The sequence below is a fragment of the Nannospalax galili genome, unplaced genomic scaffold (assembly GCF_000622305.1).
Source record: "Nannospalax galili isolate Female #2095 unplaced genomic scaffold, S.galili_v1.0 scaffold1056, whole genome shotgun sequence".
NCBI lineage: Eukaryota > Metazoa > Chordata > Mammalia > Rodentia > Spalacidae > Nannospalax > Nannospalax galili.
The window spans coordinates 161,193-178,639 of NW_008338734.1; positions in this window are offsets into that span (position 1 = coordinate 161,193).

Below are 17,447 nucleotides of genomic sequence, written 5' to 3' on the forward strand. Positions count from 1 at the left end.
CAGAGGACTGTAGTTTTTTAGCTACAGAGACAGTGTAGAGTAATTGATTATTAAGAGCATAGGTCTGGGAATCAGGTGTCACAGTATATTCAGACCCGAACACTTAGCTTTATGGTCTTTGGAGGGTCACAAAAATCCAACAAACCCCAGATGACAAATGCCAAGTGGAAATAACGGTAACACCAACATCCTAATATTGTAAGAATAACAAGAGTGGAGTCCATGTGGAGTCCATACACTCATTCCTGATAAATAGGAAACTATTAATCAAACTGTAATCACATGAAACACAGAAGACTTGGATTTGAATCCGCATAAAGATGGCAAAATGACTGTTTATGTAAGGTACTTCAAAATCCCATCAAGAATTTCAAATATGAAGTGTAGTTTTTTTTTTCTTTTGTCTTTTTTGAGATAGGGTCTCCTTGTAGCCCCAGCTGTCCTGGAACTCACTATGTAGACCAGGCTGGCCTCGAACTCACAAAGATTCGCCTGCCTCTGCCTCCCAAGTGCCGGGATTAAAGGCATGTGCCACCAGGCCCAGCTGGTAGTCGTTTCTTTTATTTTTTAGAATTTATTTATTTTTATTTTATGTGTATGAGTGTTTTTCCAACATGGATGTCTGTATACCACATGCATGTCTACTGCCTCCGGAGGCTGAAAGAGGATGTGAGATCCCCTGAAACTGGAGTTAATTTGTGGTTGCTGGGAACTGAACCTGAGTCCTCCGCAAGAGCAACAAGTGCTCTTAACCGCTGTGCCATCTCTCCAGTCCCCAGTACTAACGAGGCTCGGTCCTGCTTAGCTTCCGAAAATCAGATCAGAGATACGTATTTCAAAATAGTATCAATGTTCTCAGCATTCAGAATAGCAGCTGAAGGAAGTATCTGTGGTAAGAACCAGCTGGGAATGCCTGTCATAAGGAAGTCCTCAGTCCACTCTCCCTTGGTATTAGTGATGGTGACTAATTTGGGACTAAGTGATGTGACACATAATGAAATCCACTTAGCAATGAAGGATGGTATGGGTGAGAACAGCAAAGTAACATTAACGAACTTTGGTCCTTAACTTTCTGCTTCAGGTTGTTCTGCAGGGACTAAACTGACAGCTACAGGTGTTATGTCCCCATCAGCGTTAACTACCACAGGTCATTAGTGTGTGGGGAGAATGCTAGCCACAGCTCATGCCAATGTCAGGGAAAAGTCTTGCCTCTACAGTTGCTCAGATGTTGCCCATGGTTTCTCTTCAGGGGAAATACGTCTATCTCTTGCCACATTTTGCTGGCTTCCCTCTAAGCAGCTTCGTTGTGAAGAGATCACTAGTTTTTCATGACCTAGGTGTTTTATAACTCCTGGGAATAATGATGTGATGATTAATCCTGATTATAAACTTGTCTGGATTTAGAATCTCCTATCACACACTTTTGAGCAACTGGTTATGAAAGGTTTTCCAGAGAGGAGAGAAGACCTATGCTGAATGTAGGTGGACCCGTCCTCTGGGCTGGGAGCCTAGACTGAATAAAAAGAGAAATAAAACTTGCAAAATGAAGGCATTCCTCACTCTGGCCTGTGAGGTAAGATGTGAGCAAGAAACCTGTCTACTCTGCCACCTCATCCGCAAGCTGCTCCCACCGCCATGCCTTCATAAACATGATGGACTGTATCCTCAAACCGTGAGCCAAGTTTACCTCTCCTAAGTTGTGTCTTGTCAGGTGTTTGGTTCCATCAATGAGCAAAGTAAGTAATACAAGCAAATAAGTGTGGAGTTTGGTGAGGGAGAAATCTCCCCGTGTCCGTATCTGGGTAGAAAGGGTAGTGATGAGACTTACCACATGAGAATCTCCATTTCCCTCCCTCCCCAGGTCCAATAAGTGAGTTCTTACGTATTCTTGTAGATAAATCTCAAATGCCCTATTTACTCTTAATTCTTTTCACACATTCCCTTCTCTTATTTGGGCAAATCACTCTGTCCTGTATTCTAGCACTTGTGGTAGGATGTTGCCAATATTTGTTTACACTTGTTTTCACATCTAGACTATGTAATTAATAGTGTTATTTAATATCTTGGCATCCTTAGCGTATAATTCCTGAATTCCTGGCACATAGATGACTCTTAGTAATTGCCAAACAAATGAATGAGTGTGTATGTTATTAAAATACATATGCTATATTATTCATTTTTAATATTTTACTATTTTTATTTTATATGTGCGAATTTTTTGTCTGTGTGTATGTAAGCGCACCTGTGTCCTGCAGTGCCTGCAGAGGTCATGAGAAGGTGTGGGATGCCCTGGAACTAGCATTGCAGATGTTTGTTAGCTGCCATGTAGGTGCTGGGTACTGATCTTAGATCCTCTAAAAGAGCAACCAGTGCTCTTAACTGCAGATCCATTCCTCTAACCTCTATATTACTCTTTTTTGTAAACATAGTATTAAGACTTATTCGATGTAGAGTTCTTTATAATTGGAGGGAAAATATGTTTTCTGAAACTGTAGCATCAATAGCTAAATGCTATGGTAATATCCTGGTAAGAGTTATAATCGTCTGGTTTTATATAAGCAATATAAGACACTTTCTATGTGGTTTAATTTTTCCTATGCATCTGAAAACCTCTTTTTGATGTAATAGACTTCATTTTGATCTCTAAGACACCTGAGCTTCTTCTGGTAGCTCACTGGTATGTCACTTTTCCTAGGGAAACATGAAAAAGGTTTATTTTTCCCAGACAGGGCACTGATGACAGACCAAAGAAATGAGTAGGCTCAAGTCTGTTCTGATGAACCACTGAGTTTATTGGGGTTACTTACAGGAGCACAGATGACTCAGATGTAACGGCATCACTCAAAGTCTGCCCCAGAAAGGGCAATGATTCAAGAAAAGCCTCATCCCTTAAGCTCTCTTCTCAATCTGGAGCAGTTCTACCAGAGTCTCCTCTTTCCCAGCAATTGTTCACTAGCTTATAAAACCTTGGGGGCCTGCTGAGGCATCTAACTTTCTAATTGGATGTAAGTTAGGCTTCCTAAGATGGAGCCTATACTTGACATTGGTATCAGACCTAGGAACATGTGTCTAGACAGGCCACAGGCCATAAAGGAGAGCCTAATACAATAGTTCTGCTAAATAGATATAGTATTAAAGTGATTGCTAATGACTCATTATTACATCTATAGATTAATGCATTGCTCAACACTTACCAGAAAAGCTTTCTTATGCAGCTGATGGTGACTAAGTATGTATTTTTAAAAGTGTTTCTGTCATGTTTAGCCATTTCAGAGGCATCAGGTATTTGAGCTCAATACCATTTTCTGGTCATTTTCAAGCTCCCACTTACAAACCTGTACAAACACTAGACATGCTGGTACCTGTGATACCAGCACTCGGGAGATGGAGGCAGGAAAATCTCAAGTTCAAGGCCATCCTGGGCTACACAGTAAAACACTTTCTCAGAAAACCAGTGGCTGTAGCTCAGTGGTCATGTTTGCTTGCCTGGCACCCACAACACCCTAAGTTTGATCTTTAACACTACAAAAGAGAAACAGAAAACCTGCCCTGAAAAGCTTTCAAAATTCTATTACTAGGGTTGATATACCATTTTCAAACTCATCCATCCATAAGGCTTACTGTTTGGAATGCAGTAATAAATGTATGACTTCATTAAATTAAGAGTTAAGGATTCTATGTAAACTGCAAACTATGATTCAGATATTCCATTTTTGTTTTCTTTTGTATTATTTGTATATAATAATAATGTTTCTTCTCATTTCTTCTCTTCTAAAATTCTCTTTGAGATTTCAAACTCTCTGTGAGCTGTTAGGTTTTGCACTTTTCCTTACTCAAATCATAAGAAAGATCATGTTGGCTAACATGCAGATAGTATTTCTGGCAGAAGGGCTACTGTTTCTTCCAGGAGAAATAATGTTGGAGGGCAAGAAGGCAGTGGGCGCCTTTGAGCTTTCATGCTCTCTATAAGGTCACTAGCCATACACGACCATTTAACTATTATCTGCTATGACCAAAGATTCGTGATTGCTTTATCCATAACATGTATTTAGTACACAAGTAGGGTATATAATTGATTAGATTGCTAAGCCATTTATTTATTCAAACTATTGACCTGATTTGGAAGAGTCACGTATTCTTCCATATTACCTGTTTTTTTCTTTGTTTTCTGGGCCTTAAGACAGGTATTTTAAGACACTGATTCTAACCACTCCAACAGCTATCAAAATACCTGAAAGAAAATCCTGAATCTGTCACTCTAGAGTCCAGCCTTGGAAGACAAAAGAAAAATGAGGAGGAACCCAATAGAGGGATGCTTTCTGAAGCCCTTGTCAAGAAATTCCAATGACTCTCCTATGAACATTTGAAAATTGCCCTGTTCTGACTTTTTTCTAGCTCCCTGTCTAGAACTTGTCATGCTGATTACTCTTGCCTTTACTTCTCCTTCACATCTCCTATTCACAATTCAAGACTTTCTTTTCCTCCTCGAGATGAGAATTATGCAATTTGGGAGTCTTTTAGATAGACCCACTGAAGGGGTACTCCAGTTGCCTCACCATGTATCCCTGTTCAGCATGGAAGAAGCCAGAGCAGTCTGCATCCCTATTTCCTATTGGCAATTTGGGTAACCTCTTCAGAGGATGGTGTGATAAGAGCAGGAGTTAGGAATTGGCTAGGCAGTTAGGGTAAAAAGACCCCAAAGAAAAGTAGCCAGTTTCTTGGCTAAAACTCACAATGTCCTTGGCCTCTTAGCAACCTACTCAGTTTCAAAGGCCAAACATGTCGAAAATATTTGGGAGCTTTTATCTAATCCTTAAAAGATTTTGGGGTTATCTCTTTAGAAGGGGGAATGTTAGAGTAACCAAAAGCCTCATAAAAAATAAAGAAGAAGAAAGAGTACATGAAGTTATCAGAAAAAAAGTGATGAGGTAATATGGGAGGACTTGGAGGGGAGGGAATGGGCATGGATTTGATCAAAACACCTTATTTGCATGTATGAAATTCTCAATAAATTATTTTTTTAAAAGACAGTTATTTTCAAAATATTTTCAGTAATGATTTTATACTGAAACATTACAAAGCAAGCTTATATTTCATAGTTGTTATATACATTTTCTGGAGTTATAAAACATTAAGATTTTAGATGTCTTTTTTTTTCCTTTTTTGAGACAGTGTCTAGGCTGTCCTAGAACTTACTACATAGCTTAGGCTGGTCTTGAACTCATGGCAATCCTCCTGCTTCCTCCTCACATGTTTTTAAATATCTTATTCTGCTTTTCAGTTATTTAATACCATCTCTCTTTGAACATAAGCATAAGAACTTCGTTTTACAAAATTTGGAGCTAATATTGCTTCTTTCATTGTGTTAGCTTCCAAACCGAGGCTGAGGAAGAGTCTGAATGGTGCAGATGTGAAGCCTCTTGCTGCTTCCTCATCAGATTTCCTTGTCATGAATGACATAGATCTGACCATTGAAGAGACGAGAAGCAAAACTTCTCAGTGACAGGACTGGCTTGTTTGTTTATCCTCAAACAGTGGTGATAGAAAACTTACAGATTAAAAGCCTGCATTTTCTTTTACAAATATTAGTAGCTCTTTTCTAGAATGACTTTGAAATTAATTTCACATACAGAGTTTTATCACAAAGAATAAAGCATGATTAGAAGGCCTTTCCATGTGTGTTTGCACACATAGTTACCCTGTGGTATCTGCAGCGGTTGGTTACCAAACTCTGGATGTTCAGATCCCTTATATACAGAGGCACAGTATTTGCATATAACCGACATACATCTTCCTCTACCTTCAGGCCTGTCCAACCTTTTGACATTGGAACACAATGTTGTTACATCTGTTAAAGTTCATACTCAAGAACCGTGAAATCGAGTTACAAAAAAATTTGCAAAAAAAAAAAAATCTAATAGGAGTTTCAAGTAAGTTTATGATTTTGTATTGAGCCACATTCTTTCCTATCCTGGATATATGTGACCCTCCAGCCACAGGGTGGACACAACTGAAATAGGATCTCTAGATGGCTTAAAATACCTAATGCAACATAAATGCTGCTTGTATCATTGTTATATTGTTTATGGAATAATGACACAAATAGTCTGAACATAGTTCAGATACAGTTTCCCTCCTCACAGTTGGGTCACAGTTTATGGAATCCCTAGATGCAGTACACACAGATGCATGTTCACTCATAGTACTGAATAATTGCCTTTACTGTATAACATAGGGCCAACTGCTGCTAGTAGTTTCATTAGATAACTTACATGTTAATCTGGAAACAGTATGTAAAAGGGAGACTGATGAAAGAAAGAGCATAGAGATTGGTTATGAAGTCAAACCCATGGGTCTGGGAAGATGGCTCAGGTGGTAAAGTGATTGCTGCACAAGCATGACGACCTGAGGTTGGATCCCCGGTACCCATGGGAAAAGTGAAGTGAGGTAGCAAATGCCTATAATTGCAGCACTGGGGAGGTGGACACAGGCAGATCCCTCAAGCTCACTGGCTGTCCAGCCTAGCAGCATAGATGAGTTTCAAGTTTAAAGAGCAATCCTGTCTCAAAAATAAAGTAGGGCTGGGCTGGTAAGATGGATGGGACAGTAAAGGCGCTTTCTGCCAGGACTGGTAACCTGAGTTTGATCCCCAGGACCCATCAGGGAAGGAGAAAGCTGACTCTTGTAAGTTGTCCTCTGCCCTCCACATGAACATGACACACTCCACACACACAACATGCCCACACCCACCCACAAACACACACACACAATTGAATAAATAAAATTACTAAATTCAAAAGAAATAAAGTGTAGAGCAATTGACAAAGATACCTGAAGTCAACTTCTGGATTCTATAAGCGTGTACACATAAAAACATGGTACACAAGCACAGGTACATGTACCCAGACAAACATGCACATAGCATACCCAGACAAACATACCCAGACAAACATCGCAAGGTAGCCAGGTGAAAATGAACCTAGTTAACTGCTTAGCCAATAATTCCTAAATTGATTGATAGTTTAATTGATTGAATGATTGATCAATAAATTATTTGACTGGATATGTTTTTTGAAGTTTTTATTTTTTTTTTATTTTGTTCTATGTACTCTGCCCGTCTCTGGGACGGTCTGTGAACTCTGTAGGAATGGGTGAGAAGGAGCCCTCCTAAGGAGCTGAGAAAGCTCTTTGCTCAAGACCTTGCTGACAGAGACTAGTAGAGCCCACGGGAGACACTGACTGTTTCTGCTCTGGACCTAATGTTCCAGTCAGCCACATTTCTTCAGAGTTTGAATGTCTGCTCAAGGCTGGAGAGATGGCTCACTAGTTCCTAGCACCCACATAGTGGCTAACCACCATCTCTAACTCTAGTTCCAGGGAATCTGAGGCATTCTCCTGACCTTCACGGGCATTGTACAACATGGGCACACTCACATCCGTGCAAGCAATAAATTCATACACATAAATAAAAATAATAAATAAAATATTTTAAAGTCTGCTTAACACTACAAACAGAAAATGGTTACCAGCGAAGCAGGAAAACCAGCCTTTGTAATGTATAGTGGGTAAATAAATGTCTAGATATTAAAGACTGTTAAATCCAACTTGCAGAATCTGAGGAAATGGACCTTAAAGTTCCTACAGTACAGATCAAATTACAAATCTAAGAAACAGCCCCAATACAAACACCCAAACTACAAAGATGTTGGTTTTAAAATACAAAAGCAGTAAAGCAAGTATTTAAAGTATCAAGAGAAGCATTTAAATGTAATTGAGGTCCTGTCTTAATTACTTAGTTGAAACACCACTACATATGGGGAATGGGGACTCTGCAATTTCCAGCCCAAACAGCTCTTTCTGTTCCTTGCTATAGGATTAACTTTAAAACTTGGTGGTTGGTTGCACACATGTCCCCTCATCAGAAAATGAATGGGTTCAGAGAGGGCAGAGGGAACTCTCAGCTACAGAGGGTCCTGGACCACAGACCCAGAGTTTTATATGAGATATGCCATTTAATCCCCAGAATAATCTTCTATGATAGAGACTATAATCTTCCTTTTATTGAATACTAAACTCAAGTGTTTTAACACTATGGCCAGGGGTGCACTGTCTGTGCATGGTAGAGCCAGAAACAGAAGCAGGAAGCTCTAGAGAAGGTGTATGTTCTTTGCAGTGTAGCTCACAGTTGCCTGTAACTCCTGTTCCAGGGGTCCTGATGCCCTCTTCTGGCCTCTGTGAGCACTGCATATATGTGGTGCATATACACCCATGCACACACACACCTACACATAAATTTAAAAAGAAAAAGAAATGGGAATAAAACCACATTATGTATAAGATATTTAGGAAATATTCAGAAGAAGATGATATATTTCTTCAAAAGCCTCTCCCTCTCATTAGGGAAATGAGAGCTGGTCAGTACCTCTGAACTCCCTGAAATTTCTATCAGAATACGAATATTCTTGCAGTAATTTAAAGCCTGACAATTTTAACTAAGAACTAATTTGGAGAGTTACAGCTCAGCCTGAAGATACTCTTGGATGGTCATAATCTTTGTCATTCTCCTGCAGTGATGGGAGATGGAGCAGATGCCGGGGTCTCTGAGAATCTTTCTAACTGATTAAGTTGCTATAGACATAGAGAGGCCACACTCTAAATTAGCTACAACAGTCTAATCAGTGTGCACAGACCACTTGAGTCTGTGATGGAGACATATTGGCAACTAATGAAGGGCTGTCTAGAAGGATTTTGGTGAAAACTCAAAGTATATAAATGCTGAAAGCAGTTTGATTCCAGTATAAGGATTAAGGGTAAATTCAGAAGGAAATTGTCATGTTAACAATTCATTTATCCCTTAACTTTTATTTTCTTTGACATTTTTCTTTGTATATGTATATGAGGTTTATGAACCATATGAAACAATTTTTCTTGTCTCATGGGTGACTTAAATACATATTTACTATATTTACGTATATTATATACTTATATACATTTAATATATATTTATATGAAACAGTGTCATGTAGCCAAGCCTGACATGAGGTTTACCTTGTAATGAGAGTTGGACTTGAACTCCTGATCCTCCCTCTGCCTCCCAAGTACTTAGATTATAGGTGTGTGTCACTATGCCCAGCTTAAAATATGTTTTTAAAAGTATTTTTAAAACACATTTAAATTTTTCTTCTATCCTTTCTGCTCATTTCCCACAGCCTTGGCAATCATCTGTTTTGGTCTGTATGTTACTTAACTTGATGAAATGCCCCAAACTTTAATCTGAGGAATCTGAATCCCTTGTTACTAGACCCGTGACTGTTGCACATATCCATTTAACAATAAAATTGGGTAAATCCAGACATTGCCTAATAGAGTCCTCATTGTTTGCTAACAGTCCTATGGATGTGGGCCACTGCTTCTAAGAACATGGTAATTCCCATCCTTCTGGACTTGTCTCTTGTCACAAGAAGTCTGATATGGTCATCTTAAAGTTTAATTCAATCCTTCTTTTGTTTCTTGTCAAAAGTATCCTCTTGTTGGAAACAAGACAGAACTACAGAGCCCAGAACCACAGGAATGCAAAGTAACAATTCTTCAGGGGACGCCACTTATATTTCCAGTTTATAATTTTGAGGTTCATTGTTCTGTTTACTGAGGGTGTGATTAACAGTACAGGCGAGTACAAGTAGGATGATCATGGCACTTTGAAGCCTATTGCTCTACCCATGCATAAATTCCTCTCTTGATTGCTATGTCACTTGTGTTTGTGTGTATGGTGTACACATATGTGTATGTGTGAGGGTGGGCTCACTTATGAGGGTGCCTTTGGAGGCCAAGGACTAAGTTTGGGATGTTTTCCTCAATTGCTTCTCATTGCTTCAGTCCCTAACAGAACCTGGAACTTTCCATTTTGGCTAGACTGGCTGGTCAGTGAGCTCCTGGAATCTGCCCATCTCCCTGCCCATCAACACTGGAATGCCAAGTGTGTGCCACCATGCCAGGCTTTTACATAGGTCCTAGGGATCTGAACTCAGGTCCTCATGCTTATACAATAAGCTCTTCACCCACTGAGCCAACTGCCTAGCCCACCGTTGTGTTTTTATAAGGCTGTGTCAGTGCTTTCAGGATGGTGCAGCATGAGAGGTTCATTCTATACACTCACTTCCACACCTTTCTGGAAGGTGGGCTTCTTGGTTATTAACACTGTTGGAATCCCATATTCATGAGGAACGCTTTCTGTAATTTCTGGAATATTAAGCAAAGCAATTCCAGTTTTGAAATGTGTCTGCTTTTGGGTTACTATGACTAGCAGCCCCTTTTGGTACACAGGGTTCAATGTAATTAACCTGACAAGAAGTGGCTATTGTTTGGGAAGTGGGGAGATAGCTCAGTGGGTAAAGTGTTAGCTGTACAAACATAAGGACCTGAGTTTGAACACTAACAACCATGTAAAGCTGGGTGCAGAGGTGCACATCTGCAAGCTCAGTGCTCCTACGGCAAGATGAGAGGTAGGGATGGGTGAATCCTCATCTGGACCTTGTAACCTGGCATGTACAGTAATTGTGAACAATGAAGGGACCCTGTCACAAACAAGGTAGACACTGAGTACTAGCACCTGAGCTTGTCCTCTGACCTCCACATGCATGCTGTGGCATACACGTGCCTGTACTCATACACACGTGTGCACACACACACTTATACACCCATGTATCACCCTCCCCCGATTTAAATGGCATTAATCATGTGTTTCTTCTGTGAGCAGATGTTCATTCTGCTTTGGCGGCCACTGACCTGTCACTTTCAACTGTGTTCTCTCTCCCAATGGAGAGTCAATTGACACTCCCAGTGGAGAGTCAGTCACTATAGCTTCTTGTTTTGTTTTGGTGGGTACAAGTGGTAGCCTGGTTTTCCAGACGCTCATAGACTCTGAATACCAACCAATTCAACATACTTTCTTTCCCATAAAATATTCAGTGTGCTTCTTCTGCTCATAGTGAACCAAACATCTAGAGTTGCATTGTGGTTGTGTTTGTTTTGTCCTGAAAACAGACTGTGGGTTTAAGGCAGGGAAGTCATTGATTCAGCTGCACCTGCCCAAAGCCTTCTGGACAGAACTTTTGCAGAAAGAAAATTTTTTTATATATAGCAGTGTAAGAGCAAAAAGCCTTTCATATGTCATTTTACAAAAAGCTCCAACCTCCTCTGCAAAATCTGTGTCTACAATTTACAAGACCTGGAACTTTCCATTGACAATGCCTAACTCTCCTCTTTCCTAGACAGCTTTTCACATCTGGGCATTAGAGTTGATATTTTTAGTTTTTCTCTCATGACCCAGGATTGAAATTTATGCTCTATGGCCTCTTGACTCTATTTCTAGAAGGATGGCTACCGTCATATGTATGATGATGGTGTCCAGATCTTTATCCCAAAGCCTAATTTCTCAGTCGTGCTCCAGTTTCACATCTGATTCTGCTTGAGTGACATGGCACATCCATTTACTGCCTCCCCTCAGAGCTAAATCCAGCACAAATTGAACTCCTCACCTTTAAGACTGTCACCCTGTCATTTTCCCACCATGCCCTGGGCTTGTAAAGTGGGGCGTAGTTTTGTCTGTCTTTTTACTCTCCTCACACTGATCAAATCTACAGGAGTCACGTTTCCCAGAGTCAAGCTTTTTCTTCAGGTTTCTTAACATGTTGTATGAGTTACTTTTCTGGTGCTGTGATGAAACTTCATGGCCAAGAGCAACTTAGGGAAGGAAGAGTTTATCTTAGCTTTTGGTTCCAAGGTTGTAAGAGTCCATCACGAAGGGAAAGAATGGCGGGGCATTAGGAGCAGGAAGCTGGATAATCCCATTTTAACAGCACACAGGAAGCAGAGAGCAGGAAGTGGGGCCAAGCTATAAACCTCAAACCCCACCCCTAATGGTGTATTTCCTCTAGCAAGCCTTCAGCTCCTAAAGATTTATAACCTCCCAAAACAGCACCACCAACTGGGCACCGAGTATTCAAATATGTGAGCCTATTGCGGACATTTTTTATTCAACTCCTGTGTACAGAGCGAAGAAAGAAACAGAGCAGGTACCCTTAAATCGGAATAGAAGAGCTAAGCAAAAAGAACGAATAAAATTGCGTTCCTATAGCCATTTTTCAGTGCGATTTCTAAAAAAATACATTTTTTTGTGAAATTGACTGAGGTAGGACAAACTCAGCACTAGTACAAATTGTTTTTACCTTCAGAGATCTTGGTCTTTGGTTGAGTTTCGTTTTGATATATTTTGTATCTTCTCTAAGGAAAACTAGGTGTGTAAGGCCAAACAATAGCAATAAAATAGCCACAAAATCCTGTATGTAGAAGTATTAAGGAGGGTCATAATATCTTTGGAAACTGGATTTCAGCAGGGTAGAATATTAAATGAATATTAGATTCTTTGCCCTCATACTATTGTAATTCTTTTGTTCATTTGATTATTTTCTTTTTGTTTTCTTGAGACAGGATATAAAGTGACTCAGACTGGCCTCCAGCTCCTGATCTTCTTGCTTCCTAATGCTGGGATTAAGGTGTGAGTCACCACACTGACCTCATCATTAATTCTTTTTTTAAAAAAGTATTTTATTTATTATTTTTATTTTATGTGTATGAGTGTATAGCCTGCACGTAAGTGAGTGCACAAGTGTCCTGAAAATGCCGTGGAGGTTAGAAGAGGGCTTTGGATTCCCCTGGAACTGGAGTTAAGGATGGTTTGTAGCCGCCATGTGGGTGCTGGGAATTGAACCTGGGTCCTCTGCAAGAGCAGTCAGTGCTCTTAACTGCTGAGCCATCTCTCTAGCCCTCATCGTTAATTCTTAAACCACAGAGAGCCACACCAATAAAGACACTTCCATTTTCCCAATGACATCATTTGTGTACAGAGCAAGTTGCCTGAGAACACGTGGCAGGATGTCAGAGTTTCTGGGTGCTTTTAGCTGGGCATGGTCTTTTGAGACTATTTAAAATGCAAAACACTTTGCTTCCTCCAGAACCATTCACGTTTGCTTTCTTCTGTCCACTCAACTGTGAGAGTTTGAGCACATCTCCAGGTTCTTTTCTTTGAACCTAAGTGAGTCGTCATGTTCGCTGATGTAGGTGTTCCTACTTATATTAATTTGCCTCGTCTCATTCCATGGTAACTGTCACCAGTACAACTCTGGTCTTGTAGATCTTGCTTTGATTATTGCAGTGGACCTTCCTGGAGCCCTTGGTTCTGGTCTCTTCTCTACAATCAACAGATTTGTGTTTCTAGAGGGATAGCAGATCATTTTATTTCCTGCTTAACAAAATGTGGATGCCTCATTGCTGTTGTCCTGAAATTCACATTTCATAGCGTGATATTCATTGTTATGATCAGAAGCCAACCATCAGTTAAGTGTTGAACTGTGTGTAATATAATTTTCCTTCTGCTATCAAGATTCTGTAATTATATTTTTGCTTTAGAGGGTTTATCTCTTACTTCTCACGGTTGGGCTCCACTCATTTTGCCTTTTGGCTATACTAGCGCTTTCCAAAGTATGCACCATACTCCCCTGCCTCTGTGGCTTTTTAACACCTGCTCATTTTGACTGAAATGCTCATTCCTCTCATTTTTCTGACTCCAGAGTTCTATGTATTTTTCCTGGAAAAAAATCAAATGACAATTTGTTTTGAGTCTCCCAGTTGGACTTAAACTCTTCTTCCCTCCATGTTGTTTTAATTATCTTTCTCCTACTTATGCCAAATGAGTTTAATTATTATTTTAATGCATATTATTTTCTACTGTGTTGATAAAACATTTTCAGGTCAGAGGCAGATTACTTCATCTGTTTCTTTTCTGCGTCTCCTGTTTACATCAGTCGTTCCTACTCACGTTGTAGACTGCAGCCTGTGCACCTCTTCCCACTGACCCCAAGTGTATGTCAGCCATCCTACAAACATTTCTTGAAACATAAACTTCTCCTTAATGATATACTGTACACAGTTGTTTAAAGCCTTCCTTGCCAGACTCCAAACTGTCTAACCCACTGCTATGCTCCCTGTAACTGGTCCAATGTTTAGTACACAATAGTAAATATTTATGCAATGAATGAATTAATTTAATTCTGTTTTTCTCACTATAACTACAAGGCCAAACTTTCTGCATTTGATAGATTGGGTATTTAGCAAATGCATATAATGTAATGTAGAGATGACCCTCCACACATGATGGGGGTTATGTTCTGATAAACACATAATAAGCCAAAAATAATGTGAGTCAAAAATGTGTCTTAACTGTCAAAACTTCCAAGTTCAGGAATTTTTAAGATTAGGGCATGTCCTGATAAACTCATTGTAAAGTCAGAAAACAAAAAAATTCTAAGTCAAACTGATGCAAAGGTGGGACTATTTGCACTTAAGTACTATGAAGAAGTCACATTAAACACTCAACTCTATTTTGGGAGATTGAAGAAGTATACGGTAAGTTGAGGATAAGTTCAAGCATTCATGTGATGTGACTGACAGATGCTAGATGGAGCTTGAAGGACCTGAAGTGTCTGTACCATTTTTCCCCACATGACTCTGTATAGGTTGCCCAATCCCTCTTTATCTTAGGAAAAGGAAGCAAATCACAAGCTCAGACAAACAACAGATGCTATAGTGCCTAGACGGAAAGAAAATGGGCCGAGTATGTGCCCGTAGAGTGCTCAGTTCATAAACTCAGGAAGACATTTTTTTTCTGTATCTGTACTTGTCAAAAGAATCTTAGATTCAGAAAATTCAAAGCATTGGATTCTCTTTCATCTTGGAAATGCTAGATTAGCTAGATCTAACTATCTTCTTTGGGAATCTGGAGGTCCAGATTTCTTCATAACAGGTATATTTTATCTTCTAATATTGAAACTGTAAATTCAGGTTTAAATAGATGTGTTGGGCTCAGTCAGTGAAGAGCCTGATGTGTAAGCATGAGGACCTGAGTTTAGATCGTCAGCACCCAGGTGAAAGCCAGGCATGGTGTTTGGTGCATATCTATAGGCCTAGTGCTGGGGGAAACCACAGCTTGCTAACTTGCTAGTCTAGCTGAAATAGTGATCAGCAGATTCAGTGAAAGGCCCTGTCTGGAAAAAGAAAAAACACCAGACATCAACCTCATCTCCACATGGCGGCACAAACACATGTATGTGTGTCTCCTCCCATGTATAGAACCACAGAACACATACATATGCCACACACAAACATAAACTAAAGTAAAACAAACAAGGCTTTAAGGAGTGCCCCAAAATTCTAGAGAATGTATTTGTGGGAGAGAGAGAGAGAGAGAGAGAGAGAGAGAGAGAGAGAGAGAGAATAGTAGGATTATGAAATTAGGTTGTCAAATGTGTGAAAAATCTAGGAAATCTAGGACTGGTGAGTGGAGATGATTCAACAGGTGAAGGACTTGCCACCAAGACTGACAATCTGAGTTCAATCCCTGTGACCTCTTGCAGGCATGTGTGCTTACACACACAAAATTTTTTCACACAAAGAAATAAATGGATGTTACTTTATATTTTAGATGTTGTATTTATTAGTTTTATTTTATGTGCATGAATGTATTGCCTGCATGTGTACCATGTCACGCAATGCCCATGGAAGCCATACAAGGGCATCAAATCCCCTGGAACTGGAGTTATGGATGTTTGTTAGCCACCATGTGGGTGCTGGGACTTGAACCCGGGTCCTCTGCAAGAGCAAGCAATGCTCTTAACCACTGAGCTGTCTCTCCAGCCCCATGGATGCTATTTTAAAAATATGATCTATACTGAGATGTGAGAATATTCAAGAGTAGAAAAAATTGGAGAGTGATATTAGCAATAGGAGCAAAGGTAAAACCTGAAGAATTTTCAAAGACAGGAGAATCGGTAAGACAAACATCAGTCCTGAACGTAGACTGTGCTTCCTCTTGAACTGTATGGTCTAGAAATCTTCATCATTTGTCTTCTAGCCCAGAGATAACCAGAAGCACCAAGTTACATTATAACTTCCTTACTCTGTGTTCTGTTGCTATAATAGAAGTTCCAGATACTGGGTAATTTATAAAGAATAGAAATTTATTTCTCACCACTTGGATACTGTAGTCCAAGATCAAGTTTCTGGGGGGTTTGTCTACTGAGCCTCCTCTTTGCTTCCAAGATGGTCCCTCAATGCTGCCTCTGGATACTGTTTCCTTACAGGGCAAAAGACACATCACCTACCAAAGACTGATTTAAGATCGATCCTTTGGACCCACATGGTGGGAAGAGGGAGCTGACTCCCCCAAGTCATCCTATTGTAAGAGCCTTTATCCCATTTTACAAAGAATCAGATCTGATGGCCAAATCACCACTCAATAACACCTGGATTTTGAAGGAACATAGTCAAACCATATCATCCTTTCTCTGGTCCTCCCAAATCCTTCCTACATATAACATTCATTCTGTTCCTATGTCTGATCTCTAAAGTGTTAAGTCATTAAAATATCAACTCAAAAGTCTGAGGTTAAGTGTCTTCTAGATGTCACCTAAAGTGCAGGTGGAGGAGACTCATGGGTGCTTTCCACACTGAGGTGAATTGCTTTGCAACTGTGGGTCTTTGAAATAAAACAGGTGAAGTGCTTCCAAAATATGATAGGGGATCAGGCACAAAGCAGACATTCCCATTCCAAAAGGGAGAAAGGAAAGAAAGGGTAGCTAGTCCTGCATCAGTGAAAACCTCTGCAGGGCATTCAGTAAACATTAAGGTTTGAGAATAACCATCTTTATCTGGATGACTTTCTTTATAGGCACACTAGTTGGCTCTTGGGTCCCTAACACTTCAGGGGACTTCACTCCCCACCATGTGCAGACCTTGATGCAGCTCTAACAGGATGGAGTCAGATGCCTCAGCTACCCAGGCTACTATTGCCTCTTGGTGGGGCCACAATTTGAGGATCTTGGGACAACTCCATTCTCATGTGTTCACTAGAAATTGTCCTATTAAGGTTTGTCTTTGCAGAGATCTAAGTCAGTGTTCTGGAGAGGAACAGAACCAACAGTCAGTCTCTCTCTCTCTCGCTCTCTCTCTCCTATCTATCTATCTATCTATCTATCTATCTATCTATCTATCTATCTATTTATCTATCAGGTTGACCAGGCCCCAGCAGATGGACCCACACCAAAGGATATAATCAAATCTATCTCTCGCTATCTATCTATCATCTATCTATCTAATCTATCTGTATCATGTATCATCTATCAATCATCTATCATCTATCTCTATCTATATCTATCATCTCTATGTTTTATCTACCTATAATCTGAATCTATCTATCATCTATCTATCTATCTATCTATCTATCATCTATCATCTATCTCTATCTATATCTATCATCTCTATGTATTATCTACCTATAATCTGAATCTATCTATCTATCATCTATCTATCTATCTATCTATCTATCTATCTAT